The sequence below is a fragment of the Ixodes scapularis genome, unplaced genomic scaffold (assembly GCF_016920785.2).
Source record: "Ixodes scapularis isolate PalLabHiFi unplaced genomic scaffold, ASM1692078v2 ptg001131l_1___fragment_3__unscaffolded, whole genome shotgun sequence".
NCBI lineage: Eukaryota > Metazoa > Arthropoda > Arachnida > Ixodida > Ixodidae > Ixodes > Ixodes scapularis.
Window position 1 is genome coordinate 286,865 of NW_024610104.1, and position 22,612 is coordinate 309,476.

Genomic DNA, 22,612 nt, shown 5'->3' on the forward strand with positions numbered 1-22,612 from the left:
CTTCTGATCGATCTCTCAAAAGAGTTCGCACCGAAGCCACCGTTCCACTAAAGACTACTGATAATACTCAAGCCTTCCCAAAGTTCCTAGTCATGCACTGTGAATACGGCCTACCACTTGGAAAGCTCTCCCCTTTCCTTGTGGCAAAAACCCTGGAATCATCTGTTGGAAAAGCTTGCTAAGCAAAGAAGCTCAACTCTGGAGACCTCCTTGTCGAGCTTGAAACAGAACAACAAAGTAAAGCGCTCCTTGGACTTACTAGTATTGCTAATCACAAAGTCACAGTAACGCCACACCGATCTCTTAACACCATTCGGGGTGTGATCTCCGAAGATGATCTGTTGGAAAGTACTGAGGATGAGATCCTTGAAGGACTCAGCAATCAGGGTGTGATTACAGTGAGGCGTATTACCTTTCGGCGAGATGACCAAGAGAAGCCTTCGAAGCACCTTGTGCTTACATTCAACTTCACGACCCTCCCCCAGGCGGTCAAGGCTGGCTATCTCAACTGCAAGGTTCGACCGTTTATCCCCAATCCGAGACGTTGCTTTAGCTGCCAGCGTTTCGGACATGGGGCAGCCACTTGCAGGGGGCGTACAACCTGCGGGAAATGTTCAAGCAATAGTCACCCTACTGACAACTGTGCAAGTAATTTCTCCAAATGCGTGAGCTTTTCAGGTACTCACCCTGCATACTCCCGCTCATGCCCGAAGTTTAAAGAAGAAAAAGAGATACTAACACTGAAAACCAAAGAAAATCTTGCTTACTTTGAAGCCCGAAAACGCCTCTCATTCTTACAGAGGCACTTACGCCGCTGCGGTCAGCAAGGGGGCTGCACCGACAACGGCTTCTGTGGGTACACAGGTCTGCCTTTTAGACCTTTCTGCCACGCGCAAACCCTAAGCCCCCAAAATCTCACTTGGATTCCCTCAAGAACAGAGGGATTCAACTCAGACCGTTTCCTCAAAGGCGACGGTCCCGCGCCGTCTGTCCGCACGCCCACGTGAGAAAACTGTGACGACAGAGTCACAGTGCCTTGAAGGACGCCCCTCATGTTCCTCGCATCGCGAGTTTGAGGCAATGGATGTCTCCAGCAGTCCGCCGGAGCCTCCACCTGCCCCGAAGTGCGGTAAAATCTCATCAAAAGTGGAGGATCCAAAGAAAGACTAAAGCGACAGGTCCAGAAGCTGGCACATAGCAAGTGCCTAGTCGTGGATGCTGTTTCAACTCTCCCAAAAATGTTCATTAATACTTCATACACCTCACAGCATCACTGTCCTTTGTCGCTAACCTGCATTACCTCACTCACTTTTAGGGATTAGTTCGGACAGAGGAATAACCGCGACTCCCTCGCCAGTGGCATTGGCCCAAAGTCTCAACCCCCTTGGAGGTCAGAAAGGGCAGCTCCAGAAGGATCAGCCAGAGGACCACTGGCGACTCCCTCGCCTGGGGCACTACCTCTATTTGTTTTTCCCCGAAGGTTTGGTCGGAACTGCCCTCCTGTTGACATCCACACTCATTCATGTCCTTTTGTTTTTTATTAAATTTGTTTTTAGATGTTTTCTTAGAACTCTAGTTTGTGAGTGGTGCATTACAACCTTAGCTGCTTATGCGCTAGGGCTACCAACTCGAGGTCCTGAATTTCAAACTCGTTACCGACAATGAGTTCTATCCAGTGGAACTGCCGAGGTCTCTTGCATAATTATGACGATGTTTGCTCCCTGTTGGAGGAATATCGTACACTGGCAGTGTGTCTCCAGGAAACTCACCTGAAGGGGAGTCAGTCAAGTGTCTTTAGGCACTTTCATTTTTTTCGCAAGAAGAGAGATCACTCGTCTTACTCTTCTGGCGGCGTGGCCATAGTAGTGCGAAAATCAGCGGCATGTGTGGAGGTTCCGTTGCAGACCACCTTGAAGGCAGTGGCTGTTTGCATTCTGTCAGACCGCCTGATAGCCCTTTGTTCACTTTATATTCCTCCAAACTTACATCTAAAGTGTGAAGACCTTGAGTCACTCATTGCTCAACTCCCCCATCCATTCATTATTCTTGGCGATTTTAATGCACACAATTCGTTGTACTAGACGCGATACTCGTGGAGCAATTATTGAACGGTTTATTTTGCCTACAAATTTGTGTCTGTTTAACGAAAAGAAACCTACATATTTTAGTGCACCCACAAACTCATTTACATCAATTGACCTCTCTATAAGTGAGCCTATTTTATTTTCCCTGTTTACATGGCAGGTTACAGATAATCCTTTAGGCAGTGACCACATGCCGATTATTTTAAGACGAAATAACCTAGGTGCGACTTTTCCCAGCCGGACTCCCCGCTGGAAATTTGAGGAGGCAAATTGGTCAGAATTCAGTGAATTCTCATCCTCGCATGCACATCTCTTGACAAGCTTTCAATTGATGAAGGGAATGAATACTTAACGAATTGTATCCTTCAGGCGGCCATAATGGCAATCCCCATGACCTCGGGACGCCTCCCACACCATCCCAAGCCTTGGTGGAATGAAGAATGCTCAGAATCGCGAAAAAAACTAAAACAAGGCATGGAGCATATTTCGACGGTATCCGACATCAAGCAATCGTCTTCAATTCAAGCAAATGAATGCCCGTGCACGGTACATTCGCCAGCAATCGAAAAGAACAAGTTTTCAAGGATATGCGACATCAATAAATAGCCACCCATCACCGAAGGAGGTCTGGGACCGAATTAACAAAATCAATGGATCCTATTGTGCTTTCACCATCCCCCTGTTATCCTGCAACGGAACCTGTCCAGAAAGTCTAGAGGAACAAGCCAATATTCTCGGGAAACATTTCGAATCTGTTTCAAGTTCCAGGCACTATTCACCATCATTTCTTCGGCTAAAACAGCAGAAAGAAGCCAGGACCATAAAGACACCTGTTGGTGCACGGGAACCGTATAATAGATCCTTCACTCTTATTGAACTAAAGATGGTCCTTCATAGCGTCAAGCCCTTAGCAACTGGTACTGACGGTATCCACTACCTCGTGTTGAATCATCTCCACCCGTCTACACTTATTCTGGTCTTATACCTTTTCAACAGAATATGGGAGGAGAGGCTTTTTCCATCAGCTTGGAGAACGGCTACAATAATCTCTCTGCTTAAACCAGAAAAGAACTCGGATGCTGCTAATAGTTATAGGCCAATAGCATTGACGAGCTGCTTGTGTTAAAACCCTCGAAAAAATGATTAATAGGCGACTGATGCAGCACTTGGAAAAACATTGCATCCTGGATAAATACCAGTGTGGTTTCCGCTCGTCCCGCTTGACGCAGGATCAATATATTCGATTGGAGACAACTGGTCGAGAGGCGTTCGTCAATAGACAGTACTGCCTGTGTGTTTTTCGACCTTGAGAAAGCATACGATACTGCCTGGCGGAATGTAATTTTAAGGGAAATGATTGACATTGGTATCCAGGGCCGCATGTTCAATGCCATTGAGAGCTATTTAGGTAGACGCATTTTCCGAGCAAGGCTGGGGTCCGTTCACTCACGATGGTTCGTACAGGAAAATGGCGTTCCACAGGGCGGTGTCCTAAGTGTTACTCTGTTTGCTATAAAAATCAATTCTATCGCGCGTGTCATACCACTTTCAGTCCACTACTTACTGTATGTAGAAGACCTCCAGATCGCTGTTTCCTCATGTAACCTCGCAATCTGCGAACGGCGTGTTCAACTGACTGGTAATGATGTGACAAGGTGGGCTGACAATAACGGATTTAAGTTCTCCACGGAGAAGACTGCTTGTGTTTGTTTTTCACGAAAACGTGGTGTGATGCCGACGCCTTCGTTGACCATATACAATGCACCAGTTCAGGTAAAAACAGAGTATAGGTTTCTAGGGCTTATATTCGACTCCAAGCTTTCTTTCAGCCAGCATATAAAAATGCTAAAACAAAAATGCCAGAAATTCCTTAATATTCTGAGAGTTCTTTCCCACATGACTTGGGGCTCCGATCGACTGTGCCTCCTAAGAATCTATAAATCGATTGTGCGGTCACGCCTAGATTATGAATGTTTGGTGTATGGATCAACGAGTGCATCAACACTGAAAATGTTGGATCCAATCCATCACGCAGGGATCCGACTCGCTACCGGTGCGTTTCGTACATCTCCTGTGCTGAGCCTCTATGCTGAAGCTAATGAAATGTCTCTAGAGAAAAGGCGAGATGTCCTAGGTCTAATGTATTCCCTTAGGATACAGTCTGTAGTACAACATCCGTGTCGGTAACTAGTAGAGGGAACACGTTTTGAACGAACCTTCCAAAGCAAGCCCGCTGTTAAGCCTCCCTTTTCATTGCGGAACAAGACCGCGGCCGTTTTGGCTAGCCTTGAGACAAACCCACCTGTTGCTCAGCTTCTGGGAACAGTGGCACCATGGGAACATAGTCTGCTCATCACAGACTTGTCACTTACTGAGTACACTAAGAAAAATACCCAAGCAGAAGTCTTAAAAGAGGAATTCTTTGAGCTACAAAATACATATAAAGACTACACCAGCTTTTATACCGACAGAACAAAAACCGATTTTTGTTTCGGCTGTTCCGTGATTGGACCACCACTTAAATGTGTGCGGAGAATTAATTCCAATGCAACTATCTTGACTGCTGAATTATACGGTTTACTATTCGCCACAGACTATATTATCAAAAATAGGCATCCATACTCTGTAGTTTACACTGATTCGCTAAGTGCTCTGAGAGCACTCAGATCCCTTGAGATAGCAAAAAACCCTTTAATAACTCAGCTACAACATAAAGAGGTTGCTGCGGCTAGGGACAACAAATTGCAGGTAGTCTTTTCCTGGGTGCCTAGTCACGTGGGTATTCCCGGCAATGAAGCTGCTGATCGTGCCGCTTCCACATGTGCTTCAAGGAAGGTTGATATTCACGACATACCCTACCAAGATTACAAAATGACCATAAAGAAAAGTATCAAGTGCAAATAGCAAGAGGAATGGTCCCGCGAAACCAACAAACTCCATGTTGTGAAGCCGATGCTACAGGAGTGGGCGAGTGCCCGTCAAAGGGACCGTTTTTTCGAGGTAATTCTTTGTCGGTTAAGAATTGGCCACGCACATCTAACGCATGGGTATCTGCTTCGCCGAGAGGATCCACCTACATGCAAACACTGTTCAGAACCATTAACTGTAGTGCATATCCTTCTTGAGTGCCCCGGATATCACAGATACCGCCAATTCTACTTCGCCCAGTTTTATTCAGCACAGATGCCTTTACACCTGGCTCTTTTAGTTGGAAATGAACCTTTTATACCTCATGCAAATGTTACTAAATTCCTAGAAAGCACTGGACTTTTACATCAACTTTAAACTTGCTTTGCAATTTTAAATCTTTCACCACAATATTTATATACAAATTCATGCACATCCTTTTATTCTATCACTGGCCACTGGAGCCCTCTTTCCTCTCTAGAAACCGTTCATAAAATAGTCACAGACTTTGGCGCTCTATAGCCTTAGATGCTTTTGCGCCATTAAAACTCAATCACTCACTCACTCACCCCTTCTGAACCAAAACCCGGTTTGTGGCGACTGGGCGAGCGCCTGTGCCCCCCACCCCTCCTCATAGCTAAGGAAACGTCACTTCTTTTAGTCGTTGACTTTTTTCTCAGTGTTTCAGCAGCGAAGCTAGTGTGGTGCTTGATAGATGAGTAGGTGGTGGTTGATTTTCGTTTTGTTTTTTGTTTACTGGAACTTTTTGATAATATAGGATTGTCATGGCGCTGAGGCAAAAGGTGACAGAAAGTCACCCGACCAGGCCCCTAGACTTCACTTGCAGCATATGCAGCAGGCAGACGAGTGGTACAGTGTTACAGTTAATCATAAAGAAAGATACACCGGTAGTAACTAAATCACCATACATAGGCTCTTGCAATGAAAAAATAAACAAGCCACTATGTAAAGCAAAAATATATGAATACTACAATTACATCTGTACACATAATTTAGAAGACAACAATATTATACAGAATGTAGAAAATATGTTTTTGGTTGTTTTCTAAAAGTCGAGAGGTTTGAATTATCGCTTATATCGATCAAACCAGGATGGAGGTTGAGAAGATTGGGAATCTGCCTAGTAATTGCATACCATCATTTGTTCTATTGTCATTTTTATAAAGTTTATATTTCTAAAATTGTGGTGTGTATCAGTATTCATATATGTATAAAGCAATAATTCACGGTCAGTTTTAACTTGGGAGAATATAACCTGAGACAATCGTTGATTATATAGTGCCTCAATATTCAGCATACGATGTTCTTCAAAGTATTGAAATGTATGATTATGGCTTGATAGGTTTTGAATAAACCATATACTTTTTTTCTGCATTAAGTAAAAAACTAGCTAGTAAACAATAGTGCAGTCGCGAATGAACAGTAGTGAAGTAGAGCGGACGCTTTAGCCATGTTGGTAGTAAGTAAGGCACGAAATCTATTCAGTACACCAATAGACTGTGCAATGTTTTGCTTCACGAAATTTACATGACATGTCCAGCCAAGGTTTTCATAAAAATGTATGCCTAAGAATTTGTATTCGTTAACCCTTTCTAGTGACTGAAATACTATTTCGGTAATAAGGTCTACTGGTCAATTAATTGAAGAAAAAATAATATATTTTGTATTGTTAACATTTAAAAGCGGTTGATTCCCATGAAGCCACCTAGATAAGTTTTTTAGCCATGAGTTTGTGACAGGAATAAGAGATGATAGGTCCCTTCATGAAAAAAGCAAAAACACTCATGTCTTCGGCGTAAAGTACTATGTCTGGAGTATGGGGGATAGCAACGAGGTCATTGGTATAAAGGACTAGGTATAGGTCCTAATATAGATCCTTGCGGAACACAATTTTTTTTATATATTCAGTGTCTGATGCTATACTATCAGCTACCACAAATTGAATACGATTTGACAGATAACTGCGCTACAGTTTAAGCGAAAGGCCTCTAATTCCGTAGTGTGGCAGTTTATCAAATAGAATATTATTTTTGATAGTCAAAAGCTTTGTTAAAATCTACGAAGATGCCTATAGTCTAGGAGTGATTTTCTATATTGCTGTTCAGTTTTTCTCGGATGTTACTAAGTAAAGCTGACTCAGTCGATTTACCTCTCTGAAATCCACTTTGGTTTGCCGAGATTAGTTGGCATTTATGAAGATGATTAATTATTCTACAATGTATAACTTTCTCTACTCTTTTTGAAAAAAGTGAGAGTACTGATATTCGCCTGTAATTGCTGATACTATCAAGAGCACCACTTTTGTGAAAAAACAAATTCTAGCAATTTTCATTTTTTCGGGAAAGATTCCAGTAGATAAGACCAAGTTGGTTATGTGGCAGACTACGTCGGATATTAAATCTGAAACCGCTTTGATTGGTACCGCATTTATTTCATCATAACCGCTGGAACAAATATTTTTCAGATCACTTATTAGGCTGACAATTTCTGTGGGGGTAAAATGGTGAAGAAACATAGTATGCGTGAGATTGTGCTTTATGTACTTCTCAAATTTTTCAGTGGTCGTTTGATCGGAGGTTGCAAAGGTTAAGAAATGTCGATTAAACTTGTTAGCAAGAGCCTTTCCGCTCATAGATTCATCGCCTATTTCTATTTTGGTTGGTACACTGTTCTGTGTCCTCTGCAATAAGCCTTTGATAGTACGCCAAGTTTTCCGAGGATCATAGCAAATGTCTGCGCACGTATCAGTATAGTAGCGAATGCGAGACTTCTTAATATCAGCACCTAATTTGTTTCTAACTTTTTTGAACTGTTGCAAAATAGACAAGTCTCAGCTTAATATAAATGCATGATATAGTTTGTTTCGTGCCTTAATTTTTTGCATTAGGTCCGATGTTATTCCCGGCTTCCTTGCTTTTTTACTTTTTTTAGTATTACGACAGGGAATGCACAATCATAGAAGCTGATAATTTTGTTCAGGAACAAATCGTACGCATCATTGTGATTTACCATCTGTAATATTTCACTCGAGTCCACTGAAGCTACAAGTTGACGACAGTGCTCAATTTTTTTCTCAGTAATGATTTGCGTGGAAGGGTTTCTATTCATTTGTCTGGCAGTATGTGACAAAAGTTTTGGAATGAAAAAGTGATAAATGATCATTTATATCACTTGTGAGTACACCTGCCTCAGTATTGTTTTTATAACAGCTCGTTAAACATGTGTCGATTAGCGTTTCACTAGAATCTGTAATGCGAGTTGGTATATCAATTATATTTGAGAAACCGTTTGAGTATATAATATTGTTACAGGCGCACTGGAGTCAACTTCAGTTCCGGCTGACGGAATGCCAGTTAACGTTCACAAAAGCACAATTCTATTCCTCGTCCTCTTCTTCGTCTGCCTCTAACAATAGCAATAAATTCATTAACTACATTAGATTTTTGCAAAATGTTAACATTGAAGTCGCCCATAACTACGACGGGCATTTTGAATGTCTAAAAGAATTCTAGCGTAGGTTCAACAAAACGAAAGAGCTCATCTAATGACCCAGAGGGAGACCGGGAGATAACGCCAAACACAAACGCGTCTGATTTCACAAAAAGCGATTCAAAGTTTTGATTAATAATGGTGTACTCAGGGATGACCTCGTAAAGAAAATTGTTCTTTATATAAAGGGGAACACCACCGCCTTTTTTATTTGTTTCATGTACGGCTACGCATCGGAAACCTTCGAATTGTACCACATCATCGATTCTAGTAAACCACGTCTCACTAAAAGCCATTGCATCAAATTCATGGTTTAAAGAGGATAAGAAAATACTGACGCCATCTTTGTTTTTTAGGCTACACATATTTAAGTGATAAAAGAAAAAGGAGGCAGGCTGCTTATGCCTCACAGATCTGAAGCTACAAAAAGAACCAGCATTATGATAGTGACAGTGATTCACCAGGTCCACTATTCAGAGCAACAAACAGGTTGTCTAACTTATACTGACAGTCAACATATTTTATGTAGGTCAGCTTCACACTCGATAGCGATTGCCCGCTCGCCCGGGGCTTTGCGCACGAACAACTGGCCGTTCTTTTGCCAAGGAAACTGGTATTGTTTTTCTTCAGCCTTCACCCTCGTCATCCAGAGTAGCTTCTTGTTGTGTGGTGTCAGATTGTCCACAACGCTGGATTCAGCGTTCTTCAGATGTTACTTTTTGGCCATCCACTGGTCACGATTAATGCTTGACATGAAGCGAACGAGCACGGCGGGTGCCTTGCCTGGTTTTGGAAACAATCTGTGAAGTCTTTCTACTTTGTTTTGGTATAGTTCTGGCAGTTCCAGTTCGCCCGCTAGCTCGTTTAGTTTACGGAAAAGGTTTTCATTGTAACTTTGTGGCACACCGTGTATTCCCAGGTTTTGTCGCCTGCTGTATTGCTCGAGATTGTTAACTTGCTGTATTAGCATCTGAACCTTTTGGCTAGCATTGTCAGCCTCGATTTTTTCCATTTTTTTCTTTAATGTTGCACTTTGCGCGGATCGACGTTTCATCTCATTTAGTACCTCGTCGTACTGATCGGACATATGCTGAACCGATTGTTCAAGCTTATCGACAGTCTGCTTCGTCTACTTTACACCTGATTGCCGTAAGTTCTGCTAGTTTCTTGCTGATTTCTCTCAGCACCTTCTCAAATGCAGTTCCTTGTTCGGGTTTCTGCCTTACGGTTGCGATACGGCTGGGCGCTTCGGCCCCATGAGCATTAGAGATTTTGCATGTTTGACATATCCATTTACACTTTTCCGCGTCCTCCTTGGCCTTGTAGGCTGTCTTGGTAACACCAGAATATGTGCCTAAGTGATAACCGTATTCACATACAGAACATGTTAGATACGCTCTGTTATCAGGCAGTGGCTTATTACAGACTAAACACAGATGGGATCCATTCATTTCAGACTAGAATAGGAGAAGCACAGCACCTCGACACCAACAGAAGTAGCGGTACGCAGGTACACAGGGTAAATTCTACCAACCTGCGAATTTGAAGATAACTGTTATGCTAGGCTGCCTTTGACACCGCCACTGAGCAAGTGGCCAGTGTTGCCGTTGGGCGGTTGGGGACACTAGCCAAAACACGTGTCAAAAGTAGCCAAAAGTTTTATTTGTCTTGGCACCAAAAATGTCGCTACCGTTTTTTCTAGAAAAGGATCGTCACACAAAGTGATAAAATAAGGCTATGTTCAGCCGTGGTCAACGTGAATAGATGCTCCCGCATCCAGTGTAATCGAGGGTAAGTTCTTTAAGAAGCTTAATGGGCACGTCAAATGTGGAGGTCGTTTTCTCTTGCAGCCGCAGCCCGAACTCAGAATCGCCGTAAGAACGTCGAGCTTCATCTGTTTCTCAATTTAGTTTTTGTTAGGGAAACTTGAGAAAACAAGCGCTCAGAATCCGCATTCGATACTGGAAGCAACAGGAGTCTCAGCACACCTTCTGCGAGATGTGGAGAAGGACACACTCCAGAAACACCCCTGTAAGCTGCCGCTCAGTATCGTGATAGCTGGGAAGGATCAAGTCTTTTTCTGGGCATGTTCGAAAACACAAGCAAACAACTAACTTTGCCAAGAAAGACTGATTCTAATGCAGCTGTCGCTTCCATTTATATCATGTTTGCGGACTTGTGATTGTCTGCTCTTTCAGTGTCGTGATGACCAAAAGGTCGGCGTCTTTTTCATAATTTTCTTTTAAAGGTATTTGTAACGTCCGAAATTTTGTCATCTTTCTGCCCGAGTATATACAATATTTTTACTAAAAATTCACGAGAATATAAATAAACAAAATGAAAGCCGCTTACAACTCCCTGTAATGCCGAATTAGAGCGCAGCTCTTGAGGAGGAGGAGGGAAGGGCACTGGGGGGGAGGGCTTAAACTGACCAGGGGGGGTCAAGTGAACTTGGGGGTCACGTGACCCCCAATGCCGATGATGTCATCACTGACGTCACTGATGACGTCATCAGTGACGTCACTGATGACGTCACCGTCACTGATGACGTCATCAGTGACGTCACTGATGACGTCACCGTCACTGGTGACGTCATCAGTGACGATGACGTTGCGGGTACCGATGACGTCATCACTGACGTCACTGATGACTTCACCAGTGATGATGACGATGCGAATGTCGGTGACGTCATCAGCGACGTCATCAGCGGTGTATGACGATGCGGATGCCGGCGACGACATCAGTGACGTCACTGATGACGTCATCAGTGATGATGATGACAATGCGGATGTCGGTAACGTCATCAGTGATGATGACGATGACGATGCGGATGCCGGTGACGTCATCAGTGATGATGACGATGTGGATGCCGGTGACGTCATCAGTGATGATGACGATGTGGATGCCGGTGACGTCATCAGTGATGATAACGATGACGATGTGGATGCCGGTGACGTCATCAGTGATGACGACGATGACGATGTGGATGCCGGTGACGTCATCAGTGATGATGACGATGACGATGCGGATGCCGGTGACGTCATCAGTGATGATGACGATGACGATGTGGATGCCGGTGACGTCATCAGTGATGATGACGATGCGGATGCCGGTGACGTCATCAGTGATGATGACGATGACGATGTGGATGCCGGTGACGTCATCAGTGATGATGATGATGACGATGTGGATGCCGGTGACGTCATCAGTGACGATGACGTCATCGGGGAGTCACGCGACATCGGCGGGGGTCACGTGACCTCGAAGGGGGTCACGTGACCTCGAGGAGGGGGTCACGTGACCTCAGGGGAGTCACGTGACTTCGGGGAGTCACGTGACTTCGGGGGTCACGTGACCTCGGGGGGTCACGTGACCCCCCACGAGGTGACGTGACCCCGGTGGGGGGCTCGCGCGGTGCATTATGGGACATTTCCTATGATGCACCGCGCGGTTACGCCGACGGCGACGGCGACGCCGCTCAAGCCGGAAACGGGCCCCTAACAGCTGCGCTCTAAAAGTAGCCAAAAAGGCCAACGAGCTAACTTAATACTTTTGTAGCCAGACTGTGCTCAAAAGTAGCCAATGTGGCGCAAAGTAGCCACCGACGGCACCAGTGCAACTGGCTTGTAATTTGAGGAACTTTGGCTTTTAACGGCGATGGGTGACGTATACCAGGCAGAGGTCGGCATTTTAGGTCGCCCTCCCTCACCCTCACGGCCACACTCACCTAAGCCCCTCACTCACCCTCACCCTCACAGCTACACTCACCTTCAGCCCCTCACTCACCCTCACCCTCACAGTCATACTCACCTTCAGCCCTTCACTCACCCTCACTGAACCTCACGCACTCACCGCCCTCACGGCCCTCACGGCCCTCACGGCCCTCACGGCCCTCACGGCCCTCACGGCCCTCACTGCCCTCACGGCCCTCACTGCCCTCACTGCCCTCACCGCCCTCACGGCCCTCACGCCCCTCACTCACTCATGGCCCTCACGCCACTCACCGCCCTCACACCACTCACCGCCCTCACACCACTCACCGCCCTCACGGCCCTCACCGCCCTCGCGGCCCTCGCGGCCCTCACGACCCTCACCGCCCTCACGGCCCTCACGCACTCATAGTCCTCACGCCACTCATAGCCCTCACGCCACTCACCGCCCTCACCGCCACTCACCGCCACTCACCGCCCTCACGCCACTCACCGCCCTCACGCCACTCACCGCCCTTGCGGCCCTCACACCCCTCACGACCCTCACGCCACTCAGGCCAGCTTCAGATGAGGCAAATTCGCCCAGAAACCTTACGTCGCAACACCAGCAACACGGGTCACCCGCGATCACACGCAGCAACCAATTGCTGCAATTTGCCATCGATATCATAAAATCTTATTTTTCTTGCCCTATTTAGACACAATTACGCGTTATAAAGGTGTTTTTATGCATTTAAATCTCGTTAAGAATACTAATGCACCTTTCTGAAACAGTTTATTAAAAAAAAAAACGATCGATTTCGAACCAGAATCGTCTTTCGGTGTCATCATCAACGGCACCAGGTATCACGTGAAAGTTTTGCGTCCCTGATTGGATGCCGCTGCTTCAAACGCATTCGAATTGCTCCGAGTTGCTTGCTTATTCCAAGCCGCACCCGATCTCAGCAATTCGTGTCGATCTAGGGAAAACTAGAGAACAACCCGCCATTAACACCAAAATTGCTGAGAAAGATGCTCGATCTGAAGGGGGCCTCACACTTTCACGCACTCATGGCCCTCACACACCTCATGCGCTCACCGCCCTCACGCCTCTCATGCCACTCACTGCCCTCACGCACTCATGGCCCTCACAACCCTCACGCACTCACCGCCATCACACCACGCACTCACGGCCCTCACGCCACTCACGGCCCTCACGCCACTCACGGCCCTCACGCCACTCACTGCCCTCACGCCCCTCACGCCCCTCACCGCCCTCACGCCCCTCACGCCCCTCACGGCCCTCACCGCCCTCACGGCCCTCACGGCCCTCACCGCCCTCACGGCCCTCACGGCCCTCACCGCCCTCACGGCCCTCACCGCCCTCACAGCTCTCACGGCCCTCATGGCCCTCACGGCCCTCACCCCCCTCACGGCCCTCACGGCCCTCACAGCCCCCACGGCCCTCACTCACCCTCACACTCACGAATTTTCCTGGTTCAGAAACTCACTCACCTTCACCTCACCTGTGAAGATGAGGGTGAGTGAGGGTGAGTGAGGGGCCTTATGAGTGAGGTTTGCCGAGGTATGATACCAGGTGCTGGCTTGTCAACCAATCAGCTGAACCGGCGTTAGTACGATGATGACGATGTGCTCATGGCGTTGATACCTGGCAGGACAGCGCTTCAGCACTCGGTGGTTTGTTGATGTCCTTTCGGTGTTGAAACCAGGGCAGAGCTGGGAATTTGAAGATAATTGTTATGCTAGGCTGCTTTCGCCGCCACTGAGCAAGTCTTATGTTATCGTTTTGGCTATGTTGTTTTCCTTTAATCTTTTTCACCAATTAAACTAGTTGCGAGTACAGCTCTGTCCTGTCGTCTGTGTTCCTTCACTCCATCCTCATTGTTTGAGCTGTGTTCATCGTGGATAACTACTTTAAAAGTTTAAATTTACAGTAATTTTTCCGCATCGTCTACACTCGTTGGATAGATTGATAAATCGATATGCCATGTTTAAGAATTCACCTAATGATAAAGAATACCTTTTTTCTTGCGTATGGTGATTTAAGTAAAAATATGTAATTTATTTAATGAAAAATATTTTTTTATTATTTTGCTACGTTGGACTTTGGTGAGTTCATGACATGACGGTGTGTGGCTTCTGAATTCTGTCTGTTAAGAGGGCATAGTACCTCCAAGTGCCATAGAGAATGCATGTAGACTTTACGTTTTCAAAAAATTCCTACATGAGAACCGCTCTTTGTATTTGCTTGAAACTTTTACGATAAAAAGGTTAATACTTAATTGTTTCATTGGCGCAGATTATATCGCTCAGTATTTGGTACAAATATATATTGTTAAATCGTGAAATCGACTCAAAACAGCAGTTTTGACACTTTTAAGTTTATTCACGCTTTACATAATCTACTAATTTTTAGAAAACGGTTGTGTTCGCGCAGGTGCCTCTAAAATTTAATACGGAATCGAATGGTATCAAAATAATTAGTTAAGGGTAATCCGTTTCGGAACTACAGCGATATTTCCGAAAACGAGTTTCTTTCTTTCGGAAAAGAAAACAAAAAAAAAAAGACACTTGGTGTGTTTTGCATTTTGTTCTCCTCCCGCTAGATGGCAGTCTGTCCGTAGATTGTAGGGAGCCTACATACTCGCCGACTCCGTCTTTTAGGGTGGTGACAACTCCAACCATTGTTGCCAAACGCCCGCTCAGACGGCCGCCAAACCTGACGAGCCGCCCTCTTGGTCCCCAGCTTTTGCGCGGAAAACGGTGCAGGGGTAGCAATTTGCACAGATTTCGTTGGTACAGTGACTTTTTACGTCATTTAGCAGAAGAAAAACTGTTTAGCGGTGATGGATGGTGGTACTTAGCTTAAAAGGCGAGTTTTTTGGACTCATTCATACGATAAATAAATTAATGTTTTCACCCAAAAATGCCGTAAGCAACTAAAATTGCTCATAAAAAAGGCAGCAACTCTCCTAAAATAACCTTTATGTCCACATTTTCCCATTACGGTTTACAGTTGCAAGTTGGAGTAAGAAAGGAAAACGCATTTTTCTTAGTTTTTTTTTATTAGACTTGAATATTTAATAAAACGATTTGACTAATATGACATATTTGGAGGAAAGTTGCCAATGTATTCTTCAACTCCCTGAATTTTGCGACCTGTTCCGGTGAAGAGCTAATTGGCTAGGACAAAAACGTTAAAGGGGCTTTCAGTCACAATCATTCCCAGTGTTGTAGCAACGGTGGGGGGGTCAAGGGAGACGGTTATTGGGGGAGGGGGGGGTGCCACCAGTGCAAGCGCGTAGGCAGGGGGGGTGTTCAGGTGCCAGAACACCCCCCCCCCCCCCAATTTTATTTCGTTATATATATATATATATATATATATATATATTGTTTGTGGGATTTGACCAGCTCCTTGAAACACCCTCCGAAAATATTTTGTGGCTACGCCACTGCACCTCTGGCAGCACCCAGCACCCCCAGCCCCGCCCCGCTTTACCGGTAGGTTGCGATCTCAGGGAGTCAATAGGGAAGGGGGGGGGGAAGTGGAGGGCAAGGACAAAAGACATAAGGGCCCCCGGTCGCCGGATGGCGTAGATACACCACTGATAATTCCTCTAGCGTGAGATTCCCGACCTTCGATAACTCTTCGCATCTCGTGAAGTTTGAGCGTGGACATGTGCAGCCAGAACAGGACAGAAGGCAATGAGCACGTGCTGGATGCTGGTCATCAGAAAAGATGACTAGGGGCCGGTTCTTGTCCTGTCATTGACCTTACCATTATCATTTTGCTCAGCAGTAGGAAAAAGATTCCCTTTGTGCCGGTGAACGAGTCAGTATGAGAGGGAACTAAGATAGCTAGAAAAGCGGGTAAACATTCGCAAATCTGGCTTCATGAAATCTAGAACTAGCCAAAGAATGTGTCACGTTAAAAAGGAAATGTCCACAGCACGACATTCTTAGCGTAAAGAGGCAATAGCCGGTTTTCACTGTTCAACTTTAAAAAAAAATTATATCACCAAAGCTACTTATGTAGTGGAAAGGGCTCATTTGGGCATCAACTTATGCGACAAAAATTTGCATCTCTTAATTCACTATTCGAGCAAAATGAGAAAAAGCGCTGGTGGCGTGTTCGTGCTAAAAGTGTAGTACAGTGTAAATGAATGCAGCCTGCTACATTGATGAAACTTACTGAACATTTAATACTTAGGAAGACGTGCAGGGCACAAATCACGTGACACACATGTTCTGAAGTAGGACAGCAGACAATAAATAATAAGAGCATAAAATAAGAGTATAGGCAAAAGACCAAATATTTACAAGAAAGCAAATTCATCACTCACTGGTGACAACATGGACCAATAAATCACAATATCACTGAATTGAGAAGTACTCTTCGTAATAAAACACACCATTCAGCGGTTAATTAAAGTTTGCCGCAGCACATGTCCCGCTCGACGCTCCGTTTACTTCCTGTGCGTCGGAGGTGAATCCTGATTCTTGTTCTGACATACTTTTCAAGAAGAATCTTCTCCACACAAGCTTTGTGTATGTCACAGCACCCTAACTCCAATGTTACAGATTTGCGCAGGAACTCCAGAATAGTGGCAAATGGAGCCTTGAGCGTCAAGATGGCGTCTAGTTGGGTAAAAGCCTTGATGTTCTCTTCGCACTCTATCAGGACACTCATCACAGCTTGTCTGGGGTAGACAAGGTTCCCAGCGCCCTTGACATAGTCTTTCAGGTGAATCAAACTGCTGTGCGGATCATTACCATCCGACACTAGGACACCTTCGCAGTCCTCACAGTTGCCAATAGACTTATTGACAAACCTAAGAATAAAACGTCCCAGGTAGGCCAGAATGTCGCACTCGACTGCAGTTGGTTCACACACGAACAGGTTCTCCAGCTCTTCAGACTCTTGGTTGACATCTTGCACCTGCTTCTTGAGGGCTGGATCAAAGAGGTCAGCCAGGTGCATGCTGTCATCAACATTGTAGCTGGAAGATGTCGGGGTGAAGAGAAACTGACTGACACAGATCAACTTCAAAGCACACTTAATGTCATATGCACTTGGCACGGGCTTTGAGTCGCAGCACAGAGAAAATATTCTCAAGGCAGTCCTGGCTCAACCTGCCCGTGAGAAGGTACTTGTAGTTGTGCCTGTTCAGAAGTTCGTCAGACAGGCGCAGAACGACAGTGGTACAAACAAGAAGCCCGGCCTGCGACGGTTTCCAATGAGCTGTTGCTCCCATGTCCATCCGACAGAAGGTGGTGATTGCCAGGTCCAAAGTCCCGAGTGCTTCCGTGTGCTTTGCAGCATCAAAATGACTCAGAGCGACCATTGGGTGACGTGACGACATCAAGGTGTACCACCTAGTCACTAGATCAAAGAACCAGGCTGTTGCCTCAGCTTCAGGCGGCAAGACTTTTTGCTGAATTAGGTAGCGGATTGCGGGAGGAGCCTCACGGAACAATTGCACAGCAATGCTCACTTTCATTTTTGTGAAATGTCCATTGCTGACGTGAATGCCAGAAAGCCTGTTGGCGATCTTGAGTTCATTGTTTGCATCGTATGCAAGAACAGCTTCAACATGGTGGATGTCCACGGTCCCTCCTGGGAGGTTGTGCTCTCTCGGAGTCTCTTCTCCTAAAGTAAAGGTCTCTGAACGAAGCAGGTTGGGCACGAATATTTTTTAAAACATGCGCTGGATCAACCATGAAATAGAGCTGTCTCCCGTCGAGGTGTGGGTGTGGGACAGAACACACGGTCTCAGAGTGCCTGTGATTTGAAAAGTTGAGCAGACGCCACACAGCACGGTTTGCTGATCCCATGTCACTTGTAACTATGATCACCTTGAGAGAGATGTTGAAACATAGTTCAATGAGATGAAAGACAAGCTCCTTTAAAGCACTTTCGTCAGTTGATCGTCCAGTGAAGTGGTATGCAATCACTTGCTTCCACCGTGTTTATTCCCCCAACCATAAACACAAGGGCATGGTTCGCGACATTCACACGGGATTCTGGGAGTGTGGTGCTTCCAAAAATACGATCCAGTGAACTGTCGTGGTCAAATCCCTGACTAATCTCCATCTCATTCATAAAGAGAACACAGTCTTTCTCTATGTCTTCCATAGTCTGCACTTTCCGCTTTAGCACTTCGAAAACTTCGTCAAGAGCCCCAGGCAGAAACTTAATGTGTTGGAGTCTCCGAATCAACGTTCTGTTCGAGGGTAGCGGATATGACAGGGACCTCAGCAGTTCATACCCTGATGTACCGCATGCGTGCTTGATTTGAAGGGCAACTTGAATAGTCTTCTCTGACCACTTATGTCCCTTCATTGATTTCACAGTCAAAGCCTTTGTTTAGTCTGTGTTCAGAAATCTTGAACTTTTCAAAGCACTTATTTCTTTCTGAGCTGATGTCAGTTTTTTTGTGAGACTTCGCAGTCTTGATTTGGCTTCATCATGGAGCCTTTGCAAGTTTCGGTACTTCCGGGCCAGATCGGAGTTTTTCTTTCGAAGCTGGGAGTTTTGGCGATGCATCAGTAACATACTTTGGGTGGTACTACTTCCAAACGTGAAAACAGCGGACGAGCTTGTTAGTCCTTCTGAAGACCCGACTTCAGGCTGCAGTTTTTCCTTCAGCTCCTGAACAATTGGACCTGGAGAACCACCGGGTTGTTCCAATGCAGTAGAACAAACAAGCTCAGACCTGGGCTCTGGGGTAATGAAAAGAGGAGATCGAGCATGGTGGTCCAGGTCACATTCTCCATTGTCGAGAGGTGGTTGTTGCCGTGGGACGGTTGTCACTGTGCAAGTATGCTTTGACCGAGGAGCATTGTCTGTGGTACTTGCACTGTCGTTTGGGGCTAAGGGCAGTGAGACGGCTGTCGCTGTACAATCCTGCATGAATAAAGCATTTTCTGTGTTGCTTGCAGAGATATCAAAAGCTAAAGGCTGACAGACGGCTGTCACTGCACAAGCATACTCGGACTGAGCAGCATTGTCCATGTCGCTTGCACTGTTGTTGAGAACTGGTTGCCGTAAAAAGGCTGCCGATGAGCAGCAAGTATCGGACCCACTGTTCGTAGTGGTTGCGCTCTCGTCGGGGGCTGATGGCATTGAAACAATCGTCACTGCACAGGCACGCTTGGCTGGGGCGTTGTCTGTGCTGCTTGCAGAGATGTCGAGAGCTAGTGGCATAGAAATGGCTGTTACTGCACAAGCATACGTTAACTGAGCAGCGTTGTTTATGTTGCTTGTAGTGTCGGCGAGAGCAAGTTGCAGTGGAATGTCTGCCGCTGCACAAATACGCTTTGATCGAGGAGCATTGTCCTTGGTGGTTACACTTTCGTCAAAGGTTAACAGCAATGGAACGGCTGTTGCTGCACACGCACGCTTGGACTGAGCAGTGTCTGTGGCAGCGACGTCGAGAGCTTCTGGCAGTGGGGTAGCCATCACTGTACAAGCATCATAGGTGAAGCAGCACGGTTTGCGTCGCTTGTGCTGCCATGTAGAGTTGGTGGTGATGGAATGGATGTTGATCCCTGAGCACGCTTTTTGGGGGCCTTTCTGTGTTTTGGGATGGCTGTAAAAAGTCAATAAATATATATACATTAGTTTTTAATGCATATGCATTTTTAAGAGACTGAAAAAAACACAATATTAAAAATATAAAGGTTTTCTTTATCAGTCCTTAGGTACTAGATAGAAGGCTATGAAATAAATAATAGCGTTGCTAGGCGGCATTCAAACGCTTTAGAGGTTGCGGACCCAAACTGTTTGCGCATCACGTCTAGTTGTTCAAACTGTTTAACAATTAACGACCTTGGTACTGTGAGAACTAGTCTGTCTATATTTCGTTTTACGAAGTCTACAAAAGACGAGAATATTAGACTAGTTCAGAGAGAATGTTACATTAAGCACGCATTGTGTAACAAGAAAATGCTGGGAAAGAATAGTTTTAAAATATTACACAAAAATAAACCCTTGGAAGTTCAGAAGTCCACTCAAATATACCTATGAACAGGCTTACACAATATTAAAACTTACCACGATAAGGAAAAAGTGTTGGAACAGCATCTGGCCTCAGTTTTTTCAACCCGTCCTGCCGGTTTTGTTCAAAACTGCTGTCCTCAAAATGAGCCGAAAAAGAAAAGTTAATTTTAAATTAGTTAGCAAATACTCCAAAGAGAGCAATGTGCCTGCTCGTTTAGTTGACTAACACTATAAACAGAATTAGGAGTGAACTCCATCACCAACTAAATTTTTTTAACACACTCACAGTTGTTATGTGAGGTCTGCTGTGGCTTCGCTAGTCAAGCGTTAGCCAAACGAAAAAACAGAAGAGGCATTAGTGGATCAATAAATCCAATACACACCTGCATACGGGACTTAATCAAATTACTGAAAACTACCTAATTTTAGCGATGTTTTAATTTTTCGATTTGGAAATCAATCCCAAAAATTTAATCCTGTGAACGAACCGCTACGTGGTGTAGAGGCTTGCGAAAAATGTGTTCAAGAAATATTTTTGGAAGCTGAACAAGTCGAGAAAAATCGAGTAAGCAAAAACTAGGTCCTCATCAAAATGTTTTCAAAACCCTTGTTTTTTAATATAAATTCTGAGCCAAACCGTTGTTTGCAGCAGCTTGGTAAACGAAGCTTGTATTTTTATTTCCCGAACAAACTTGATAGTACTCATCGGTGTGGGTCCGGATATTTCTTTGAACGCCATTTCATAAAACACCGTTTTATCGAAGCAGTTTTATCAAGCGCAGTTTTATCGAACGCCATTTCATCGAACGCCACCTGCTTGAGCAGTAGGAATTCTACATCTAGGAAATATTTTTTTTTCTTTTAGCGCCGGGAGGATAGCAGTGATTTAATATTTATTATAATTTATAAACTTATACATATATAAAAAGAAGAAATCTTTTTTGCCACCTTCTATTTTTTTTTAATAAATGATGACCTCCGTTAATGAGGCCAATAAAAAACGGGAGCACTAACGAACATTTTTAAAGCTGTTATCATCAGGTGCAGTGACGGATTCTGCTTCAAGACGAAGCCGTCCTTGAAGCAGCTTGTCTCCGTGTCACATGATATGGGGGAAATAAAGACGTGTCAAAGATCGGACAAGTCCACAATTCTGTCGGTTACAATAAATTAACGAAGAGGGGAGACTCGTCGTTTTTAAGAACATATATGTTCTTAAAAAGAGAGCAATTCTTCTTGGATAAAATGAAAACACAGGTAAATCGACAAATACGAACTAAAAAAGGTGCTGCAGAGAATAGCTGTTTCCCTCTTAAGAAAGTGCGTTTCACGCAGTGAAAGGCACTTTCACTGCGGTGAAAGGCAATAAATAGACATATGAAGTGGGAAAAGTGTGTGGCCGAGAAACTCCGCCTACCTCGCCAGAAAAGCATAAGTCGCGTATCCACTCAAGTTTTGATATGATAGCTACCTTCTATGATTCAGTAGTAAACGTTTAGGTGGACAAAAAATTGAGCGGGTAGTAATTCTATTCCCGGTGAATTTTGACCGGCGCCAAAACTATTTCAGAGACGAGAGTAAATTACGTAAAAAGTATTGTATTACTCCAAAATTCAGTAAAGGGAAATTCGATGAAACAGCGTCAAGTTATTCGATAAAACCGCGTGCGATGAATCGGCGTTCGATGAAATGTCCCGGTACTCTCATCGGTGCATTCAAAACGCGTGTGCAACGCGCGCGTCCTGAGATCGACGCGCGGCGAGCAAACCCTGATACGGAGAAGGCAGGCTCCGTCTCCACCTGTGATATTGCAATGCCGCTAAGGCTCGAATTCGGAACTCGCGACGCTGTTTATGTGCTCCCGACGCGCAACCGGAGACGCTCGCTTTTTGCAGAGTGACGCTAAACATCCCACTTACACTTGCGATCAAGGTGCAACAAAACTTGTACTCACGGCGCAAACACGAGCAGCTGCAGTGGGTTCCCAGCGGTCTCGTTTGACTTGAGCGAGTCAACGTTTCTTTCGAGTAGGACTACTCGGGAAACGGAACATACGTGTGCCCCGTCTGCAGTAGTTCGTGCACTGCGGAACAGAACAGTCAGGCATTTCTGCTTCTCACGCCTCTCTTGCTACCACACTTCTTCGCTGCGAACGACTCCGCAAAACACAACAGCACCAGCCGGAGAATGAACACGGTGCGACGCCGTTGCGACTATCGAAGATAGGCCTAGCCAGCCTGGCTGGACGAGCGCCGAGCGGGCAGCGGGCGGTCTGGGGACCAAGATGGCGTGGCGCCTTCTGGTGGCCATGGCAACCGATGCTGGCAACACTGGTGGGCGGCGGGTGGCGGCGAGTGGTGTGTCAAAGGATGACACCACCCTACAGACGGAGTCGGCGA

General features: G+C 45.4%; 1 pseudogene; it reads right to left on the bottom strand.

Annotated features, from left to right (window-relative positions):
- Positions 1–16,633: 16,633 nt before the first annotated feature.
- LOC120845845 lies at positions 16,634–18,767 on the bottom strand (annotated as a pseudogene).
- Positions 18,768–22,612: the final 3,845 nt, after the last annotated feature.